The following is a 22,294-nucleotide window of genomic DNA, read 5'->3' as shown; positions in this document are numbered from 1 at the left end:
CTATTTTCAGATAATGATGAAAGCAGCTGCATTTGTTATCCATTTCTTTGGCCTCTCTGCCCAGCTTCACATAGATTCAAAACAAGTATAGACAGGGTACCTGGCTTCATCACCTGCCTCTGAGCTAGCTCCCATTAGTTGTCAACCATTGCCCATGTATCAGAACAATCTGGGGAGTTGTTGGGTTTGTCTGCTCACAAATTGATTTGTTTAAAATCTATTCTCATGGAAAATCTATTTCAGATGCTCTGAGATAGAACCCAAGACTATATTGTTGGCGCTTTTTACAAAAAGCTCTCCAGCTGTTTCTGAGTATAGGTTTGAGCAATGGTGAAAGGCACCATCGAGTTTTGTACCCCAAATACTTCCTCTGTGTACTTCAAAATTGGCAAAATTAGGCAGAAGCTTTTAGAGTAAGATTGCCAAACCCCAGATGATTCAACTCTTGACCACAGAAGCTTAGAAAGAAAAATCATCTACATGGGTTTGGTCACAGAGACTTCCTTGGCCATTTTCTGACTGCATCGTGTAGCATTTCCATATCTCCAAAGCAGGAAACATATCCAGGAAACTAACCCAGCAAAGAAAATAGCCATCAGACTTAAGATGAAAGGAAGGTACCAGTCACTGGATTTGTATGTGTTGATAGCTGTGTACACAATGGTCAGAACTTTTCTTTGCTGGGAAAAATTATTTCCAAGAAAATGGAGCATTAGTTTCAGTTTTTAGAGAGCATCTGTTTACACATAATAGCATCAGTATAGAGTGATGGTCCTACAGACAGTAGGGTATTGACTCAGACACAAGGAATTTTTAAATACCACAGGCGATAGTATGAAAGACACATGCCTGAAGATAGCACCAATTTAAGCATCTAAAGACTTGAACTCAATGCAATGACTGCTCTGCAAACTTGAATAAAACCATCCCTCCTCTTTGACCTCAGTTTTCTCATCTGTAAAGTCAAGGAGTTGAACTAGATGACACCTGAGGTTCTTTATGCCTCTGTTACCCTCTGGATGCAGAATAAACACTTTTGTGCAGTGTGAGAGAACGTGTTTTCTTGAAAATCAAATATCCTGGTGGAAAGATTTATCATCTATGTTTTTTTTTTAAAAATGCCTCTATTTCAAAGGCTAGAAGACAGTAAAATATACTAACCATAAAGTCTTCTGAACACACATTATCCTTGGGTGACTCAGAAATCATTCTGGAGTTCTGCAGAGGCTTTATATATCTATTTTTTGAAACAACAGACTACTGAAGGGTCTGCTCAACTTCATGGGATTAGATTGAAGATTAGATGAAACAAAGAATGTAAGCCCTGGAGCACAGTGCCTGGCACAGGATTGGTGTCCATTACTGAAAAAGACATGGCCCTCGAGAATAATGTTTGAAAGTGCCCAGTTTGAGAGATGTTTAACTGAGAGAATTCATTGACAAGTGGGTCTTTCTGGTGGGCAGGACTCTCGGATCATTTAGATGCAATCAGTTGCATCCTTATGCTTCCCCAGTAATGAAACAAATTCTCTCTCCCCTATACAGTGGATTTTCAGATATGCACATTCTAAAATGTGGCCTGGTGGCTGGATGGGGTGGTGCCCAGGTGAAAAGGCCTAAGGATGAAGGTACTGCCTGAGTAGCCTTTTAGCCTTTTTAGATGAAAGTTGAATTTGCAATAGGACATTTCCCACACACAAAGGCAAATTAAATTCCGTAACTCCTTACTTTAGAGCCAGTGGTTGGAGGAGGTGGCATATTGGCCCTTGTCACATAAATATCTATAACAGCGGTGCCTGTCTTGGGCTTGGTGGCTTTGCCGTTATTTCAGGTTGTCATCAATTATGTGCACTACAAGATGGTACTGCCGCTGCAGTTTAGCTCCAGATTCAAAGTTAAAAGGATTCTTCACAATTAATTTCAGAGTATTTGAACCCCGAGTTGGGTCAAATCCAAAATGATTGCTCACATTTCCTTTAAAAGGGAGAAATCGAAAATTAAAAGTATTTTAAGATATATTGAAAGGTTTTCTCAGGCTACCTTACACAGCTTTTTAAACATGATAAATGTAAGTAAATATAAATTTTATTATTTTCTGATTCCTTATACATATATAAGGCTTACAGTAAAATGGAAATCAAGTAAGCAGAAAATTCAGTTGGCTGGAAAAAAATTTGTTCTAAAGGTTAAGATCCTGAGTGTGATCCCCATATGTGGTCAGTAAGCTTCACTCTATTATCAAATTATTTCGCCTAAATGTGTTCGCTTCCTTCATTTCCTACTCAGAGGTTTTTATTCCCACTTTCAGGGTAGTATGGATCAATATCAAATAGGCCAGTCAGACCACAAATATCTATTGAGTTCCTACTAAATTTTAAGTCACATTTCAGTGGCCCTGGAGACCCTGTTGTTAAGAAGATGCACACTAGCGAGATAAGCAGACACTGAACCAGCCTGTACAGTTATTTGAGAACATGAACCCATGTCCATGGTCCCATTCTTTCAATTGCATGACAACAGGTCTGACCTCCACACTTTAAGTACTTCTTCTTTTTCCCTCTCATGATACCCAGTAGTTTTCCTTAATAAAACTTGCCATGCTTTACAGTTTTATAACTGTTGATGTTACTACTAGTTTAATGAACTGTGAATTCCATGAATACAAGGTCCACATCTGTCTTGTACAATACTGTGTACCCTCCTCCTGGCGCATATATGATCTTCAATAAATTTCTTCCATATGTCCTAAGATATGACTGAAGTTGACATGGATCTGTGAAAATCCAATAATAATACAGTAGAAAACATCTATCCTAGTATTAGCATCACATGGGAAATGGCTGCTATTTTCAGCCAGTACCATGAACAGCAGACCTAGTTACTTGTAACTTCATCTTGCTGATCCAAAGTCCCTTCATTATCAAGTATCATTGAAGTCATAGATTGTTCCACCATAGGAGGAATTAGACAGGACATATGGAAGTGAAAACGATTCCTTGAGGACACCTAGCAGCATAGATAGGAAATAGTTTAATCTTTGTAAACAGAGTTATTTCTAAGATTATGTTATTTATGTCAGAGAGGTTTTATCAATTCGACACATGCTCACGATTACAAGAAAGAATAAAATGATTCACCAGAAACCGTCTCAAAGCACATTTCAAAATCCTGTGAGTCTCTGTCATGACAGTTTAGTTGGAAACCGTTGACGTTTGTCCCAGCAACAACATTGTCAAAAATGACTGCCTGGCATACAGAAGGTGTCCAGAGAGGAGCTTCATCACTCTTGTCGAAGATGTCAACCGTGACCTGTCAGCAGTGAGGGAGGAAGGAGCGTCACATCCACGTCATGTGACTATTTATACACAGAATCAGCAAGAAGCATCTGGCTAGAGACAGATCATTTAGAATTATTAAATAAAGGGTCTAGGATGTGGAATTTGAAGAAACGTTCCTGCAGATGTGGGTCTTGGCTGCCAATCAACTAGCCAGTCCCCTTATTATTCCTGGGTCAACTGTGGCATTCATTGTGGCCATTAGGGAGAGTTTTGGGCTTGTTGGAAGAGCTAGTGGAAAGCTCCTGAGTTACATAAATGGTAAGAAAAGGAAGGCTGGAGAATGATGCCTCTAAAAATTGTAATCCCTTGAATCTTTTAACTATCTATGCTTAATGGCAAACATAGCCTAAAAGGAGGAGAAGCTTCCTCCTTCTCCACTTAGGGGCCTCCTCTGCACCATTCACTCAGGCACAATAAATTTTTTAGTAACAATATGATTACTTCAAAATATGCTCTGACCTTAATTAGGGGCCGTTATCAACCTTTTTCTTAATTAAAATACCGTGAACTGGGCAACTATGATTTACACAGGAAAAGATCAAAATATCAAGGATTTTAAAATGTCAGTGATCAAATGCCAGTCAGCCTAGAAAGGTTATCTGCCCACCTCTTAGATGAGTAATAACTTTCTCAGCAACATTCACAGAAGATTCTCTAGGGTTCTCCTATTTGCAAGCACTACCTTTTAAAAATGTTTTATGAAATGTTTTAACAACACAGCTAAATTCCTGGGGAACAATTTATTTTTAATGCTACTTCTATAGGTTGAATAAAGCTGTGTGTTCTATTTAATATGATTTTAGGAAGATTGCTGTGTTGTAATGCAAACAGCACAGAACTTGGAATCAGAACTCTTTACAAAAACCTTGGGCCTTCCAATCAGCAGATCTTTTGCTTGATACAAGGGACTAAACGTCATTTTGCTCATCTGCAAAAGGGAGAGCTCCATTTCTCCACTCCTAGGATTGTTGGGAGGATAAATTCATCCATTCAGTGGATATTTTTTTAACACTATATGCTAAGCACTGGTCTAAACACAGAAGATAAAAAGTCCCTCTCTATCGCAGTCGATATTCTAAAGGAGGAGGTAAAGCAATAAACAAGTCAACACAACTGTGTAGTAGGCGCTGTCATATGGAACCTGGTGCTCTGCAGTTAAGGAGATAAGAGAATAAGTCCAGGCCACTGCTTTATTACAGCATTTTCGTTAATGTCCTGTTTATTCGAGATTTTCCTGAGAAATTCCTTTCGGCACCCATCACAGTAGTTTTATTTATACTCTTTATATCTTTTCAAAATGTTTCAAACTTGTCTGACATGCATTGATGTACATGATTCCCTAAGACAACAGACTACCAACCCAGGTTATATCACCGCAAACCAAAATGGTGTTGATTTTACATCTATAACAATTTCCTTCACTTGTATATGTCTATTCAGTGATTATAGCATCTGTGAAAAAAGAAAATGTTTTCAGTTCTAGACAAAAGTATACTCCTAAGCATGAAATTGATTTATTGAATTGACTTCTAAAAAAAAAAAGGAGATAATGAATAGGTGATGGAACTATTTTAATAGAAGAAAGTCATGAAAGAAAGGCTTTCTTTGAACCCTCTAGTTTCTTCTTCCTCCCCTATATTGGATACATGTCCTTAAACAAGAATGTATTCTTGCAGCATGTTAGTGTTTGGTTACATGATTTTGATTGTGCTATAGATCTTTCCTGTTTCCCACTTTTCTCATTCAATGCCATATTTTCTTGCTTTTTCCACATTGCTGCTTGTAGAATTAATTTACTATTTCTTTTTTAGGGGGAGGGAGATCTGGTCTTTTTTTTAAATTTTTGTTTACTTATTTATTTATTTTTGGTTGCACCAGGTCTTTGCTGCTGCATACCAGCTTTTCTCTGGTTGTGGCGAGCAGGGGCTACTCTTCATTGCAGTGCATGGGCTTCTCACTGCAGTGGCTTCTTTTGTGGCAGAGCACAGGCTTTAGGCACAAGGGCTTCAGTACTGGCAGCTAGAGGGCTTAGCTGCTCTAGGGCATGTGGACCAGAGGTTGAACCCATGAGCCCTGCATTGTGAGCAAGCTACTTTGGAGCAAAAATAGGATTAAGGTAAGAATGTGAGTCATGTGGTTGGAAGACAAGCATTCCAGCCTGAGGCAAAGTCTCTGAGGTATAAACATTTCGGGTGTGTTGAAGACACTGCAAGAAATTCACATGAGTGGATTGAAATAAGAGGGAAAGAGCTAGAGGAGCTGAACACAAAGATCTGGGGTCCAGATCACACAGGGCACAGCAAACCTTGGAAGAAAACTTGGAGCTTTTGCCAAGTGTGATGGGAAGCCATTGGAGAGCTTTGAGGAAGAGGGTAAACTGCCTTTTGGAAGAATCATCCTGGCTCCTTTGTGAAGAGTAGATTGTCAAGAGCACAAGTGGAAGTGGAGATTCCAGTTACGAGGCTACTGCCGTAGACCAGGAAAGGGACAATGGTGGTACAGCCAGACAGCATTCAGGATATGTTTTGAAAGAAGAGACAACAGGATTCACTGATGGATCAGAGAGATAATTTAAGGTACACAGTAGTGGTTAAGTGCCCAGAATTAATCCTTCTACCTCTTTCTAGCTGAATAAATTTGGATAAGTTACTTAACCTCTACACCTTAGAAATTAAATGCTTCTGTCTATAAAAAGTAGTATCAGTAGCTACCTCATGGTTGGGATTGAGGCTAAACAAGATCTCACAGTCTTGCCTTTTATTGTGCTTGCATGCTCAGTTGTGTCCGACTCTTTGTGACCTCATGGACTGTAGCCTGCCAGGCACCTTTTGCCTTTGGAATTTTCCAGGCAAGTATACTGGAGCAGATTGCCACTTCCTCCTGCAAGGGATCTTCCTGACCCAGGTATCCAACCCACAACTTTTGCATCTCCTGCATTAGCAGGCAGATTCTTTACCACTGCATCTCCTAGGTAGGTTCTCAGTAAAGGGTGGGTGATGATGATGGTGACAACGATGATGACAGATTCCTATAATTTGGGATCTAAAGAACCATCTTCCTTTTCAGAACTCAAAAGTCACATTTATCTATATCATCAATATACCTCCTATATACTATTTAACTTTACCCATGTTAAAAATTTAAGCTACCCGAAGCCATATATTGTCGCATGTGTCTTTGCAACCCAGGAAGCTGTGCACAGAGAAAACATCCAATAGATATTAGTTAAAAGAGGAAATGAAGAAGTTCCTGCTTTAGTTAAATTAGAAACCCTGTTTGTAAGATCAGAGTCACTTGAAGTTGCTTTTTTTAATTATCTGCTTTCGCCTCTTAGCATTTGTAATAGGTGAATGATAGTTCCAAGTGAATGGCATCCTATACAATTTGAGGAGCTCATAAATTTCTACAGGAAAAACTACCACAGGTACCTAGGTCTAAAGGTCACTCTCATAGGTACCTACCTGAGACAATCAAACCACTTAATCATGCCCACATGACTGGAATTCAGTCCCTGTGAAAGTCATTCTGACTGTTGATGTCCGTGGACCTGGTGTTTTCCTCACAGTGACACACTCAGGAAGTCTAATTACTGTCCAAGCAGCAAACCAGGGGGCTCTGTACAGGAAGAGGAAATAGACCCTGAATCATCAGGCCAAATGAGGACCTAAAAATTCTTCAGTCCTACCTCGCTTCTCTGATGACAAAACTTCAGTCATTAAAAACACATTCCGCATCATCAATACAGCAGTATCCACTCTGAAGGTCTTTCAAGAGTCCTTTGATGTTGTGACAATAATTTAGAGCTCCACCCTTCCTCCTGTTATGATGTGGAAAAAACACATTATGGGTAATTACCTATGTTGTCAACATCATCTCTTAATGAGAGGCAGCCTGAGTGTAAGTCCAGTTCTACAAGTCCTGCGTCACTTCACATATGTTTCCCAAACTTTGTGCCCGAGTTTCCTCATCTATAGAGTAGAAACGATTATAGTATTGTCTACATTGAAGACTAAAAGTGAATATTAACTACATCAAGATATGAAATTACCCACAACAGGAGTGTTGAGAGACATTCTGGCTATTATTATAATTCTTTAATCTCATGAGTATTATTGTTATTATTTGACAGTTTCAACTGTAATAAGTTAAAAGCTAACACATCATCTCTATTACATCAAAACATGGGACTTTCCAGGGACTGCCATTGATTCTTTACTTCTACTTCAGGGGCCCAGACTTGATCCCTGGTCAGGGAACTAAGATATCATATGCCTTGTATATGGCAAAGCCAAAAATAGATTTTTTTAACTGTTGAAAAGAGAAAAACCTGGTGCTTTCTTCTTACCAGGGCTGTCGCTGTGCAAGGATGATATTTGTCACAGTCCACACCTTCCAAGGTGAGGTATCAGTGAGGTTATATTGTTTCACAATCTTGTAGCCTGGCTGTGTGGTGAGTTCAATCCTTCCAGAGAGTGGGTAAATCCAGAATCTTTGTATAACCTGGATGTCAGCACTGGTTATCTTTTACGTCACACAGTTTGGTGGGTGGCATCAATGGTGGTCACTCTTACAACTTTGTAGAAAGCTGCCAATAATATTTATATTAAGATTCATTCGAAAGAACAGCATGTATATTATCTGTGGTGAAACAGATCACCAGCCCAGGTGGGATGCATGAGTCAAGTGCTCGGGCCTGGTGGGCTGGGAAGACCCAGAGGAACCTGGTGGAGAGGGAGGTGGGATGGGGGACCGGGATGGGGAATACATGTAACTCTATGGCTGATTCATATCAATATATGACAAAACCCACTGAAAAAAAAAAAAAAAGATTCATTCTTGTCATACAGCTGCACCATTTTAAAAACCTTAATGTGTCTTTGTCTTCCAGATAGTATCATAGATTTCTCAAAGGGTCCACCTGAATCTTTTTGGACAATGCAAAGTGTTTAAAAAACAGAACTCTACACATCAGAAAGTGGATTTATAGATGGTCCACTTAAGCCATATGGCATGAGTCAAATGATATCAGTTAACAATAACTTTATAAAGATAATAGTTTGAAACATTCCGTGTTTATTTTCTAACATGCATTATGCTAAGATTAGCATCAGATAATGGTTCCCAGTACAGACTCTGATACCAGACTGCCTAGGTTCCGAATCTCAGCCCTGACTCTCACCAGCTATAACTCGTTAGAAAGTTCTGGAACCTCTGTGGGCCTCACAGTCTTTATCTGCAAACCAGCAATAATAATAATAGTATCTACCACATGGAATTGTTGTGAGGATTAAATAAGTTAATATACATAAGACACATAGAACAGAGCCTGATATATAGTAAATGTTACATAAGAATTAGGTATTATTTATACACATTATCTCATTACATCTCAACAGTCTTATGATGTATGTACTGTCACTGTCCAAACGTTATAGATAAGAAAACCACAGTCCAGCTGTACTAACTTGCCCAAGGTCACAGAGCTACTAAAGATAGAGCCAGGATTCAAATCTGTACTTGCCAAATCTATACATTTAAAAAATTACTTGTTATAAGTCCAGTGTGTAGTTCTCCCAAATAATCTTTTAGAAGAAACATGGGTGTGATAGGTGGATTGCACTAATATGTTCAAATTATTTACTATTCTCAAGTTCATGTTCTTCTACTGTATAACCTTATAGTGCCCTCCCACGTGGCTTGTTTCGGCTGATGGGACAGAAGCAAACCAGCCACCACCAATTTTGAAAACCGCTTGTGTACCCAGGCTTGCCTTACTCCTGCATCTCTTCCTCTGCCCTGAGAAGTGCTCAGATTAGCCTGTCTGGGGAGGAGAGAGGAGCCGGATCATCCAGTCACTCCTACTGAACCAAGGTAGATCAGCAAAAAGCCAACAAATTCCCACAATTTTGAGCAAGCTCAGCCACAACCATAGGGACAGCCCAGTCAATCCTCAGACTCGTGGGCTAAATAAATGTTCAGTTCAGTTCAGTTCAGTTGCTCAGTTGTGTCCAACTCTTTGCAACCCCATACACTGCAGCATGCCAGGCCTCCCTCCCATCACCAACTCCCAGAGTTTACTCAAACTCATGTCCACTGAGTCCGTGATGCCATCCAACCATCTCACCCTCTGTCATCCCCTTCTCCTCCCGCCTTCAATCTTTCCCAGCATCAGGGTCTTTTCCAATGAGTCAGTTCTTCACATCAAGTGGCCAAAGTATTGGAGTTTCAGTTTCAACATCAGTCCTTCCAATGAATATTCAGGATTGACTTCCTTTAAGATGGACTGGTTGGATCTCCTTGCAGTCCGAGGGACTCTCAAGAGTCTTCTCCAGCACCACTGTTCAAAAGCATCAATTCTTCGGCGCTCAGCTTTCTTTACAGTCCAACTCTCACATCCATACATGACTGCTGGAAAAACCATAGCCTTGACTAGACAGACCTTTGTTGACAAAATAATGTCTCTGCTTTTTAATATGCTGCCTAATTCGGTCATAACTTTCCTTCCAAGGAGTAAATGTCTTTTAATTTCATGGCTGCAATCACCATCTGCAGTGATTTTGGAGCCCAGAAAAATAAAGTCAGCCACTGTTTCCACTGTTTCCCCATCTATTTGCCATGAAGTGATGTGACCGGATGTCATGATCTTAGTTTTCTGAATGTTGAGCTTTAAGTCAACTTCTTCACTCTCCTTTTTCACTTTCATCAAGAGGCTCTTTAGTTCCTCTTCACTTTCTGCCATAAGGGTGGTGTCATCTGCATATCTGAGGTTATTGATATTTCTCCTGGCAATCTTGATTCCAGTTTGTGCTTCTTCCAGCCCAACATTTCTCATGATGTACTCTGCATATAAGTTAAATAAGCAGGGTGACAATATACAGCCTTGACGTATTCCTTTTCCTACTTGGAACCAGTCTGTTGTTCCATGTCCAGTTCTAACTATTGCTCCCTGATCTGCATACAGGTTTCTCAAGAGGTGGGTCAGGTGGTCTGGTATTCCCATCTCTTTCAGAATTTTCCAGCTTATTGTGATTCACACAGTCAAAGGCTTTGGCATAGTCAATAAAGCAGAAATAGATGTTTTCTGGAACTCTCTTGCTTTTTCGATGATCCAGCGGATGTTGGCAATTTGATCTCTGGTTCCTCTGCCTTTTCTAAAACCAGCTTGAACATCTGGAAGTTCACGGTTCAGGTATTGCTGAGGGAAAGCATCAATATTAGAGAAGAAGGGTGTTGTAACTGATACAGGACCATGTAAAATAGGTTACAGATTACCTTGCCATCTCCAGCTTACATTGCTGGGCAGAGAGGGTGCCATTTTCACGTTTAGCACCTGGCAAAGTATAATGGGAAGCTTATTCTTCTATAGGTGAAAAATTAACTTTTCAGTAAAACTGAAAGCTATCGTCAGCATTTTAGCTAAGTTTAAAATAGAGAAATTATGAAACTGTAACTCTGCCAAACTTCCTCATCAGGAAACTACTAGAAATTAAACATGTTTTTCTTCATGACTTGCAACCCAGAGTGATTTAATTTTCATGTGTTTTCTCCTCAATCATTTCTGATAGCTCTGATAAAGGATTTTTTTTTTTTTTTTTTTTTTTTTTTTTTGCCTATGCTTCCTTCTCTCCAGAATCTTTTTGTCAATAAGAGATTCAGGTATTCTTTACATGTGAGAATTTTTTTTTACTTTAAAGATGATAGACTCTCATAATTTTTTTAAGCTGGAAAACTTCATGTAGTCCTCAAGGAACACTCAAATCCTCTGTGCTAATCAACACAGCATGAAAAAAGACCTCCACGGTAATAGATTTTTAAAATCCTCAAGGTCTACAGGCTAAATGTTTGATATTCTGAGATGTGTTGGTTTTCAGAGTAGTATTAACTTTCCAATTTCCTCCTTTAAAGCAAATTGCCACTGAGTTCTGAAGATTTTTGTCTCCTCTAATGGGTAGCGCCTCAAAATGCTGACCCTCTCCTAATTTTATTTACCGTGGTAGGGAAGATCAAGGGTCAATTTTAAAAAGCAAGGAAAAGGTTCTAGCACATTGTAGGCACTCAATGAATTTCAGTGGTTGTTTTTATCATTATTATTATTGGCAATGCTGTCATGGCTACTGTTAAGTATGTATCGTGTAGTTTACATACCTACAGTGATCAGTTTATCATCATCTCAACTCCATGATGTAATTATTTCCATCTCCATTCTACCAATGAGAACTCAAACATACTTGAAAGTTATGGGACTAGCCTAAAATCATTTACCTGACAGTGGCTGATGCAGAATCTGAATCCAGCTCTGTTTGACTCTGACCGTCATAGTCTTTCTGTTACATCACATTGCTTTCTTAGGAAGACCTAGAAGTCTACTCTCTAGTGGAGCAGGTCAGAAGCCAGCTACTTGGAGAATAGTACACATAGGAATGACTCATTTATCTTTTTGTATGAACTCTCAGCACTTGTTTTCAGACTTCTGGAGACCTCAGTCATCAAAATCCATCTCCAAAAGCAGCCTAGAATACTAAATAGAGAACTGGACCAGGAATTTGGAAGTCTGCATTCAGCTATCACCTTGCCATTTACTAACTGTGTGACCCAATTCTCTCTCCAGCCCCAATTTTTCTCATAGTAAAACAAAGAGGTTGAATTTTTCCAGTCCTCCCAAATCAGTGATTCTGTAATTGAAAAACCTAAATCCTTCTCCTCAGCCATCATTAAGGTATGAAATTTTCCTTAAGAAAATGTAGGGGAAAAAAAAGAAAATGTAGAAGTGTTCAATATGTTTAGAAAGTTTTACCTTCCAAATATACATTTCAGAAAACTTTGAATAGTTGGAAGAGAAACTGACATAAAACAGTTGATTCCCATAAAGCAACTGTATATTTTTTCTTGTGAATTTTTTATTTCATACTGGGGTATAGCCCACTGGAGGAGGAAATGGCAACCCACTCCAGTCCTCTTGCCTGGAGAATTCCCTGGACAGAGGAACCTGGTAAGCTACAGTCCATGGGGTCCCAAAGAGTTGGACACGACTGAGCGACTTCACTTTCACTTTGATTTTAGCCCATTAACAATGTTGTGATAGTTTCAGACTAACAGAGAAGGGACTCAGCCATACATATCCATGTGTCCATTCTCCCCCAAACTCCGCTCCCATCCAGGCTGCCACATAACACCAAGCAGAGAAGCAACTGTATTTTTAAATGGCAGTCTTAAAAGGCAAAACTATAGAGAATGATATAAAAGAGCAGAGGTTTTCAGGGTTTAGGGGAAAGGGAAGAATGACTGGTGCATAAGAATACTGGGGCAGAGAAACTATCCTGTGTGATACCATAATGGTGGATACATGTCATGATATGTTTGTTCAAACCCATGGAATGTACAGTGCCAACAGTGATCTTTAGTGTACACTCTGGACTTTGGGTGATAATGATGTGTCAATGCAGGTTCAACTGTAGTAAGTGTACCATTCTGGTGGGGGATACTGATGGTGAAGGAGTCTATGCCTGTATGGAGGCAGAGGGTATATGGGAAATCTCTTTATCTTCTGCTTAATTTTGCTGTCAACCTAAACTGCACTAAACTATAGTCTATTTTTTTTTTAATGCAAGTCTCTATTTTAAAATCTAGATTGATTGTCGTTAACTTTGGAGGATTATAGAATCTGTTTGATGGTCTCATGAAGGCTGTGGATCTTTTCCCTCAGGGACCCTCCAAGTCAATGTTTAGACCCTCTGGTCCAGATTCACAATTTATAAGCTAAGAGATAATTAGAGAATTATCAACTATTTAGCTTCTGCATAAAGACCCATCATAATGTTCCATTAACTCTAGACCTCCCTAGAGCTAGAAGGCCACCACAGAATGGGAAGAATGCAAATGGAGGAAAGGAATTATGGTAATGAGCCTTCCTCATTGCTCAGAAATCAGTATTTTAGTACTTCTGAAAAAAGAGCAAAAGTCCACGGTGGGGAAAGCAGGATCAATCCTGTGATATGCATTTTCTTCTGAAATTGTCTGGTCATATATTATAAGATGCAGCTGTGTTATATTTCCAGAACTAGAATATAAATAAGTGTGCATTTATTTTACAGAGAGGTTAAGGACTTGTCCAAAACTCCATGATAACACAAAGAACTGAAATCCAAATATGTGGGTTTTTTATTTCCTAGTCTCGCCTCAAAACAACTGTCTAATAAATGTATTTGCCTGCCAAGGAAATAAACTGGTTTGAAGTAGTATGGTTTCCACCCAATGATATGCTGGCAGATGTTTAACAACCAGCTCTCTGAGGAAAAAAAGAATAGAATGTTAAATGTAATGTTAAGTGCTGTTAAGTGTATCTGTGAATATATATTCACATAAATACAGGGACTTCTTACCTCCTGAAGTTTCTGGAATGGAAATTAGTAGTGCACAGCTTTGAATACAGGGCTGAAATCATTGGCAGGAGTAGTTTCTACAATGATCATCACTGTTACTGAAAAATTAAAAAGTAAATAAATGCTTTGCGGTGGTGGTAGCTTTATTCTAGACACCAGTCAAATGTGCCCCCAGGAACAGTCTTAGGGGAGGATTTGAAATTATGGGGGGATGCTCCATGCTCCCAGTTGATTCCTGTTTCCAGACTCTGCACTCTTAAGAAACATAAATGAGTTCTAGGCTAACCAAAGCAATTAGTTAAAGAGATATAATGTGGTGCATTCCATATTTTATTTTATATGATAATGATAGATATATACATATTATATATAATATATGAATGTTTAATATACATTTTATTCAAGAGAGTTTATTATATCTTTCATGTGTATGATTTCTTCCATTAGTGTTTATTTGGGTGTTACTTTCAACCCAGCTTATGACTTTCTACACTCTGCATTTAATATATCCTAGGAGGTGAAATGGAAAAAGACTCAGAAAACCCATGTCCAGGGATTGGTTATGACATGCTGAGTGGCCTTTAACTAGCTTAACTTCTCAGAGGCCCAGATTCTTCATCACTTTCAATCTTCTATTTTGTAGTGTATAAAAACGAGATCATGCCCAAGATTTTTTTCCATAAGAGGTTAGTGAAATGTGGTTATTTAATTTTATTCCTCTCAGGCAGATGTTTGTATATCACAGGTTATAGAAAAGGAATTCTATTTTTCAGACCAAGCTCAAACTAACCTATCAGAAAGTTGTCAAAAAAGAAGAAAACTATTCAAATACAAAAGCAAGCAAATTTCAAACCAGGAGATTTTTAGCATTAAAAATAAAGTAATAATTAACCTGTACTGTGCAAGGTGCTGACTCAGCAATAGTGTTACTGTCTCTATTTTACAGAAGAGGAAACTGAGGTTCACAGAGTCATGTTCTTTGCCAAAGGTCACAAACCCTAGTAAGTCACTAAGCAAGTATTGGATCGACTTGAGTCTGCCAACATCTCCCAAAATGCCTCTTCTGACATGCTAATATATCAAAGGTAAAAAATGCCAAGTTAAACAAATATTAAAAGGTTGCCTTATGGCAAAACTTCTTAGGATTTCTGATATGTCATTCTGTATTTTGAATCTCCATCTACGCATTGCTTCTGTAGACTTAAAAAAAAAGTGTACAACATGAAAGTTGTGAGGTAAGTTTTATTTGGGGCAGAATAAGGACTACAGCCTAGGAATCAGCACCTCAGATAACTCTGAGAGACTGCTCCAAAGAGGCAGGGGCAAGGTCAATATAATTGTGGTTGTGATGAAGGGGGAGTACATGCAATCAAGCACTTTTTTTTTTTTTCAGAAGGTTTCTGCTAGTCTTGTGAAGCTTCGCTAGTCCCAAGGAGTGGTTATCACCATGAAGGATTTTAATGCTTTTCTAGATATGAGGAAATACAGGAACTGGGTTCATAAAATCAGCTCCTGAAAATATCTATCTGAAGACTGTCCTGCCAGTTTTTCCCTAAGTACAGAGTGCCTCATTTCTGCTCTCCACCCTGAACTCCTTTCAGGGCATGTTGAAAATCGGCTTTAATCCTTATAGAGGTAGATGGCAGCTGCCAATGGCAAGTGCCAATTTGTAGTTGACACTTCCCAAATGTTCTTGACCATGAAGTTTTTTCTAGTTGATCATCTTGTAGAAACTATGCTGTGAAGAATGCTTGTATCTTTTCTCTCTTGAAAGTCTATGCCATGCATTTTCAAACAAGAACATTTAATTTGGGGCCCATAGAATCTTGATTCCAGAGAATCTGTTTCATTCCATTTATTTTGGTATATATTATGTGTGTTTTCCTAGGTATAGGGTCTATAGCTTTCTCAGCATCTCAAAGGTATGTATGACCACCAAGAAAAAGTAAGAAACACTTCTGCGTGGAGACAGGTGATTTATGTGAAAGCCTCTATATTTCCCTCAATAAACTCCATTTATGTGCCATAAGAACAGATGCCACTTATAGCTTTGCCATACTATAATTTTTATTGCACCCATAAAGACTCAAAATTGTGCTAATTGATTGGCCTATAAAAATAGAATGAACCACATGTGGAGTGTTACAAGCATTCTTTACGAGCAGCTGCTGGGAATATACTGGGGTGTGGGGACCAGAGAAGATGTGGCTTTATTACCATGAGAGATTTTTTTTTTCTCTTCTTCTTAGAAAAAGACTCAGCTCTGGTGAAAAGGGCAGATTCTATTTTGATTTGTGAGGCCATCAGGATGAGTAACTACAAGAAAAAGCATTTTTCCTAAAAGGTTTGTTGGGCTATGTTACAGGCTTTTGCATGAACCAATGAAACTCCACCAGTGGGGAGCAGAGAAGACCTAAGAAAACTTCTGGACATACTGTCATGCTGTATCCCTGTCCTGTACAGATCGTTTATCCACATAGTTGGATCACGTAAGTCTACAAATGATGTTTGTAAACTGAATCCTATTAAAACTCTTACATCAGGGAGTCAAGAGGGATTTAAAGAGCTCTAGACCTGTTGCTGAAAGTTCAGCAATAAATTTCTTTTGGTTGCAAAACATGTGGATGCGCCATGATGCCACCTGCTTAATTCCATAACACAGTACTCTTTGCACTGCTTTCAGAGGCAACCTCAGAATCCTCAATTCAATGACCCAGGCGACCCACCACCAATTGCTTAGAGATGGCACAAGAGATGAAACATGAAACACAAGCACTGTCCCTATTGCAGGCTCTCCCGTAGCAAGCATTGACATTCTACTAGTAACCCTGTGTTCTCCACCCAAACACTCACTTCTTTTTGGACATCTCTGATGCCAACCCACCTCCTAGATCACTTATTACCATACTTTCCATATAAAATAGACGGTGGTCATTAATAATAGACGTATCTGCAAACTTGTGCAACCTTACTTTCACAATTACCGCTACAGCTACAAATTCACTCTTAAATGTGATGACATGTTGTTGAACACATAAATGACCCACTGAGCCACTTAATGTATGCTCTCATTTGTACAACAGTTAGCAGAGAAGCAGGTGTCTGGTGATTGGCTAAGCTCATTTCACCAGCGAGGCACTCTGCTCTGGCTCCACAGCACACAATTTAAATCTGTGCCTGAGGGTGTTTTACAATTAGCAACACCAGGACTCTTAAATCCACAAATGTCAAGGGCCTCACAAAGGGAATGAGCTGTGGAATCTGGCACTGTCCCACCGTTTGCATTAAAAATGGCTCTACCTGTATCAGGTAAAATAATGATACAGGTAACCCCCCCAAAGAAAATCCTGTTACTCATATGTGTGGACTACATGTGACCCAATATCTGGCTCTTTTCAAATAAGAGGTGTTTGGCATTACTAAATGCTATGAACTGAATATTTATGTTCCTCCAAAATTTATATACTAAAACCTATTCTCCCACTGTCATGGTACTAGGATGGAGAGGGTATGGTGACAGATCATAAGGGTGGAACCCTCATGATGGGATTAACGTTCTTAAAAAGACACCCAGAGAGCCCCTCTTGCCTATTCTGCCATGTGAAGTCACAGTGAGAAGACAAACATCTAAGAGCAGGATGCAGACCCTCTATAGACACCAAATCTGACGTGCCTTGATATGGACTTGCCACGCTCCAGAACACTGAGAAAAAATTTTCTGTTATGTGTAAGGCACCCAGTCTGAAGTGGTCTGAGACACTACTGACATAAAATTGTTTCGGTAACAAGCATTAGGATTGGGCTCTGCGTGTCCCTAACACACCCCACTTCCAGCTCCAAGGATCTCTAGCCAGAGCTGCATTTAAGAATTGTGTTTTGCATAAGGTGTGCTAAGAGATGAACAACACTTGCAGACCTAATGATAACTTCCAACATGAATCTAAGTCTCCCCTTTCTCCTTTGTCTAGTTTAACGGAACTGTCCCAAATATAGTGAATTTTAACATTTTAAAATCTAAAGTGCACAGTCTAAAGAAAAGGCACGTAGTGCTCCATGAAATTTATCAAGCTTACCTGTACAGGAGGGATGTAAGGCATCAAATACTGAAATTGTCATTTCATAGATCTGGCCAGCTGGAACTATGTCTGGGTCCTCATAATCCAATTCTTTTACAACCTTGTAGAACAACATTATTTCAGAGAAAATGACTGACTTTTTGTTTTACATATTTTAAGTAATAGATCATTCTGGAAAATGAAAGGGCACAGCCATTTTCATTTAATAACAATAGCATTAGAGTATTCTTGACACTGGTCAAAACTGATACACAGAAGTAGGCATTTTGGTGGAACAAAGGGACATCTTTGATCTTCCAGAGTAGCTTATTTTTGGAGAAAGCATCCTAGCATAGTAGAAGGAAACTATGGGTCATAGCCTGTCTTCATCGCATACTAATTGTGCGATCTTGAGTGAAATATTTTAAAAGAGAAAATGTTTTGAAAGCACTTTGGAAGTGATAAAGCATACTAATAAATATAACTACTCCTATTATGACAAGTCACTCACCATTTTAAAAATATTTACTGAGTATTAATTAAGTGCCAAGTACAGTTGTAGGTATTAGGGATATAGCAATAAACAATATGATCCCACAACAGAGACTTGAAGACAGTCCTCATATAATAGTATTGGCACGAATTTCAGTCAGTTGGCATTAAGTAGAATTGGCCAACATGACATCAAGTGCCCAGGTTTTTGGGACCCAGGTTAAAAATGTTTTAACTACATTTTTAAACTGGATATCTCATTCATTAAATCATCCATTCATTCTTTAAGTTATACTGAGAACCCACTATGTACCAAGCACTATGGAAGGTATTGAAACACAGAAATAAATGACTCAAAAACATATGTAAGAGAACTTAGCCAGTTAAGATAGTAAAGGAAAGCTTTCAGGAATAAATGACATTTAAGACCCAAAGGATAATTATGAAAATATAGAAATTAATTAGAGGTGGGCAACAGGTGGAAGGAGTTGTTCAGAAGCAGAGCAAGCATATGGAAAGGCTCAAATGTTAGTTAGCATTGTGTTTACAAAACTGCCATCTTTCTCCAAACTCCCTTTTTAAAATGACAGTTTTGCATTGCATTTCAAAATGAACATCAACTCAGGAAACCTCTTGGCTCAGTGGCTAATCTTACAAATTCACAACATATGCAAACACTCAGCTTGTAACTTGTGGAGTTTTCCAGAAAAATTAGGGTGGGTTTGGACCAAAAAATGAGAAAGATCATCAGTGGCTTTCTCAGTCATGTCTTTTGGCTGAGAAGGAGTGTTTGGTGATGCTTTGGTTAAGGAACAATTATACCAATCTAACTGGGATCAATTTCTTTTTTTTTTTTTTTTTTTTTTAGGGGTTGGAACTTTGGAGAGAAAAAAAAAAACAATAGACCTGTGGAAATTAGAAGTTAGAAGGAAGATTCTCCCAAAGCACAATTCAATCTTGCAAAGGGGGAAAAAACTTACTATGTCCTGCCTCTGCCAGTGGAAAGTGTATGACCTCTTAAGGGTGGAGAAAGAAGCTGATCTCTCACTCTCAATGCCAGAAGGATGAGCCATCATCACATATGTAGTCAAACAGACTTATCTTTGAGAAAATCAGCATCTATTTCAGCCTCCGATTCATTTCCACAGCTAAACAGGAAGTCAATTATTTTGTGTTCATGATAAGGAGATGATGGTGTCCGGTAGCAAAACACTGAAGGACTTGCCAGAATGTCTTCCAGACCCTTCTCTGCTGTGTCCCAGCTCCCACTGCTGAATGCACCCACATCAACCACACTGTGACCATGAAATGACTCCATCTCCTTGGGAAAATCCCTGGAGAAGCAGCACCTGGTGCTCACCTGGATGAAAGTTCCAGCAGTTGGCACTTGCTCGAAGAGTTATCCAGAACCAATTGGCCCCAAGCTCAGAGCATAATGGATTGTATCAGGAGGTTCATCAAGGTCATGACACTGGAGTTTTGCAATTACTGTGTCTTTTGCAATCATCTCTTAGCCTGTGTATCTGTTTTATCTTTTAAGGAGGGGGGAAAATGCTTTAAATGGATAGTCTTAAGAGGTAATACTTTCCTCATAAACATCCACTAGTTCAGATAATGTACACATGTGACAGCTCTACTTATCCTGGGACAGACAGTTCTGCTTTAGAGCATCATCTGGGAGTCATTTCCCAAAAGGTGCTATGAATGTGGTCTGACTGCTTGTTCTCTGGGAGTATTTCTTTTCTCCACCCAGATGGGTACTTGTTTAGAAGGCTATCAAAGACATCACCTCAGTGGAGAAGGCGTGAGTTGGAATCAGATAATTCTTGAAGATTGTCCGAGTCTAGAGCATCTACATGGTGCGGTCAAGAGAGACAGCCTTTACCGGGTAGTAACACTGGACTTATTTCCATCTCTGTAAAGTCTCGCATGTCTTCACTGGGATCCCTCTGCACCAGATGCTCACTGTTAAGCCTTCACCCTCTAAAATTCTAGTCATTCTTCAAAGACTCAGGTAGACCTCGCCCCTTCAGGAAGCTCCCCTGAATGCTCTAGTCCTGTGTATTATTCTTTTAATCACCACACATATAATTTAATGTTAAATCTTTTTTTTTTTTTTTTTTTTTGCTTTATATGTATTCATCATATCACCATAACAAGAGACAACCTTCTTACAGCTAAAGACCGTAGCGAATACTCCTATCATCTCCAGGGGCTATAGGACTGGATTCATCATAGGGTAGGTATTTGATTAATTAACTATGATCCTGGAGAAACAGGGTGGAGAAGGAGGAGCAAGAAAAGGAAAAGGAAGGTATCATTTAGTGACCGCCAACCTCTGTACAGAACAAATTCTAAGCATTGCTATGTTCAGTTCAGTTCAGTTCAGTCACTTAGTTGTGCCCAACTCTTTGCAACCCCATGAATCGCAGCACACCAGGCCTCCCTGTCCATCACAAACTCCCAAAGTTTACTCACACTCATGTCCATTGAGTCGGTGATGCCATCCAACCATCTCATCCTCTGTTGTCCCCTTCTCCTCCTGCCCCCAATCCCTCCCAGCATCAGGGTCTTTTCCAATGAGTCAACTCTTCTCATGAGGTGGCCAAAAGCATCGTAGTTTCAGCTTCAGCATCAGTCCTTCCAATGAACACCCAGGACTGATCTCCTTTAGGATGGACTGATTGGATCTCCTTGCAGTCCAAGGGATTCTCAAGAGTCTTCTCCAACAAGGTAGGTGCAATTATCATCTTCATTCGAAAGGTAAAGTAATTGGGACCCAAACAAAACCACATGAGTAGTAATTAGCAGAAACTAGGTTTATTTATCATTAGATAATCAGAGATAAAGTTAAGGAAACAGGAGGTGGGCTGGGGGGCAACTGTATTACATGTAGTTGGGAGTTTGATTGGGATAGGGGAGGGGAGACAAAGAAAGTCACAAATTGTAGGTTTGGAAACTGAGCTTCAAATAATAAAAATAGCCATACTGACAGAAACCCAACCCCATAATCCCATATCCAAATTCCAAAAGCCCAAAACAAGACTGTTTCATAATTTACTGAGATCATCAAAGCCTGACCTAACCTGACAGGCCAGATCTTTCTTTGTTCCACTTAGTTTGAGTATTTCTGTGTTTCACAGCAGAGATATTCATGAATTTGAATAGTGGGTAATTGCATAATATATAGTAGACACGCCATTTTACCTTTCTAAAATTCAAAAAGTCTTTGTCTTGAAATATAGCCAGAGCAAAAGGTTTTCAAATAAGGGATTACGAAACTGTGATAAACAGCATTTATGAAATTCACACCACATGCTCAGCACTATGAGAATGTTATATAAATTATCCCATTTATTCTAAAGAGTACCCACCCTAATGAGCAAGTACTATTGTCATCCCATTTTATAAAGAAAGAAATTGAAGATCAGAAGGTTTCAGTAAATTACCCAAGATCACAGAGCTCTTGTGTGATAGAACCAGGAATCCAATCCAGGTCTGTGACTCCAAAACTTAAGCTTTTAACAATTTACTGTCAGATCCAGAAAACCTGGATTTCAACAAGTCATTTTTCAGAACCAGAATATGAGACTCAATAAGTGTCAACATGATGATCAACCATGGGTCTGGTTGAGCCAATAAACAGCAATACCTCTGCTCTCCACTCACTTGAAATTCTTACCTCAGCCACCCGTCATCTCAGCTCACCTAATCAGATACTGATCATAAAAAGGTGCATTGTCTTTCATGCCACAGATATAGACAGTCACCAGAATGACCGCACACCGCCAATCACCGTCACAAACTTTAATTGGAGAAGGACTGACCACGTGCGAATTCAGCTCTCTCCACAGCAAGGCAAGAAGTAGTAACCACTGTTCCACGCTCTGCAACAAAACAGCACATCTTGCTGCAAACTGGTCCGTGTGTCATTTTCAAAATTACTTTATTACATAGTGATAGAAAAAATAAAGTATGAATTATGCCCCATTCATTAGAATTAAGAAGCTGATTCAAAATGTAGACATAG

The sequence above is a fragment of the Muntiacus reevesi genome, chromosome 4, assembly GCF_963930625.1.
Source record: "Muntiacus reevesi chromosome 4, mMunRee1.1, whole genome shotgun sequence".
NCBI lineage: Eukaryota > Metazoa > Chordata > Mammalia > Artiodactyla > Cervidae > Muntiacus > Muntiacus reevesi.
The sequence above is the reverse complement of the archived record's forward strand: the minus strand, read 5'-3'. Positions refer to the sequence as shown.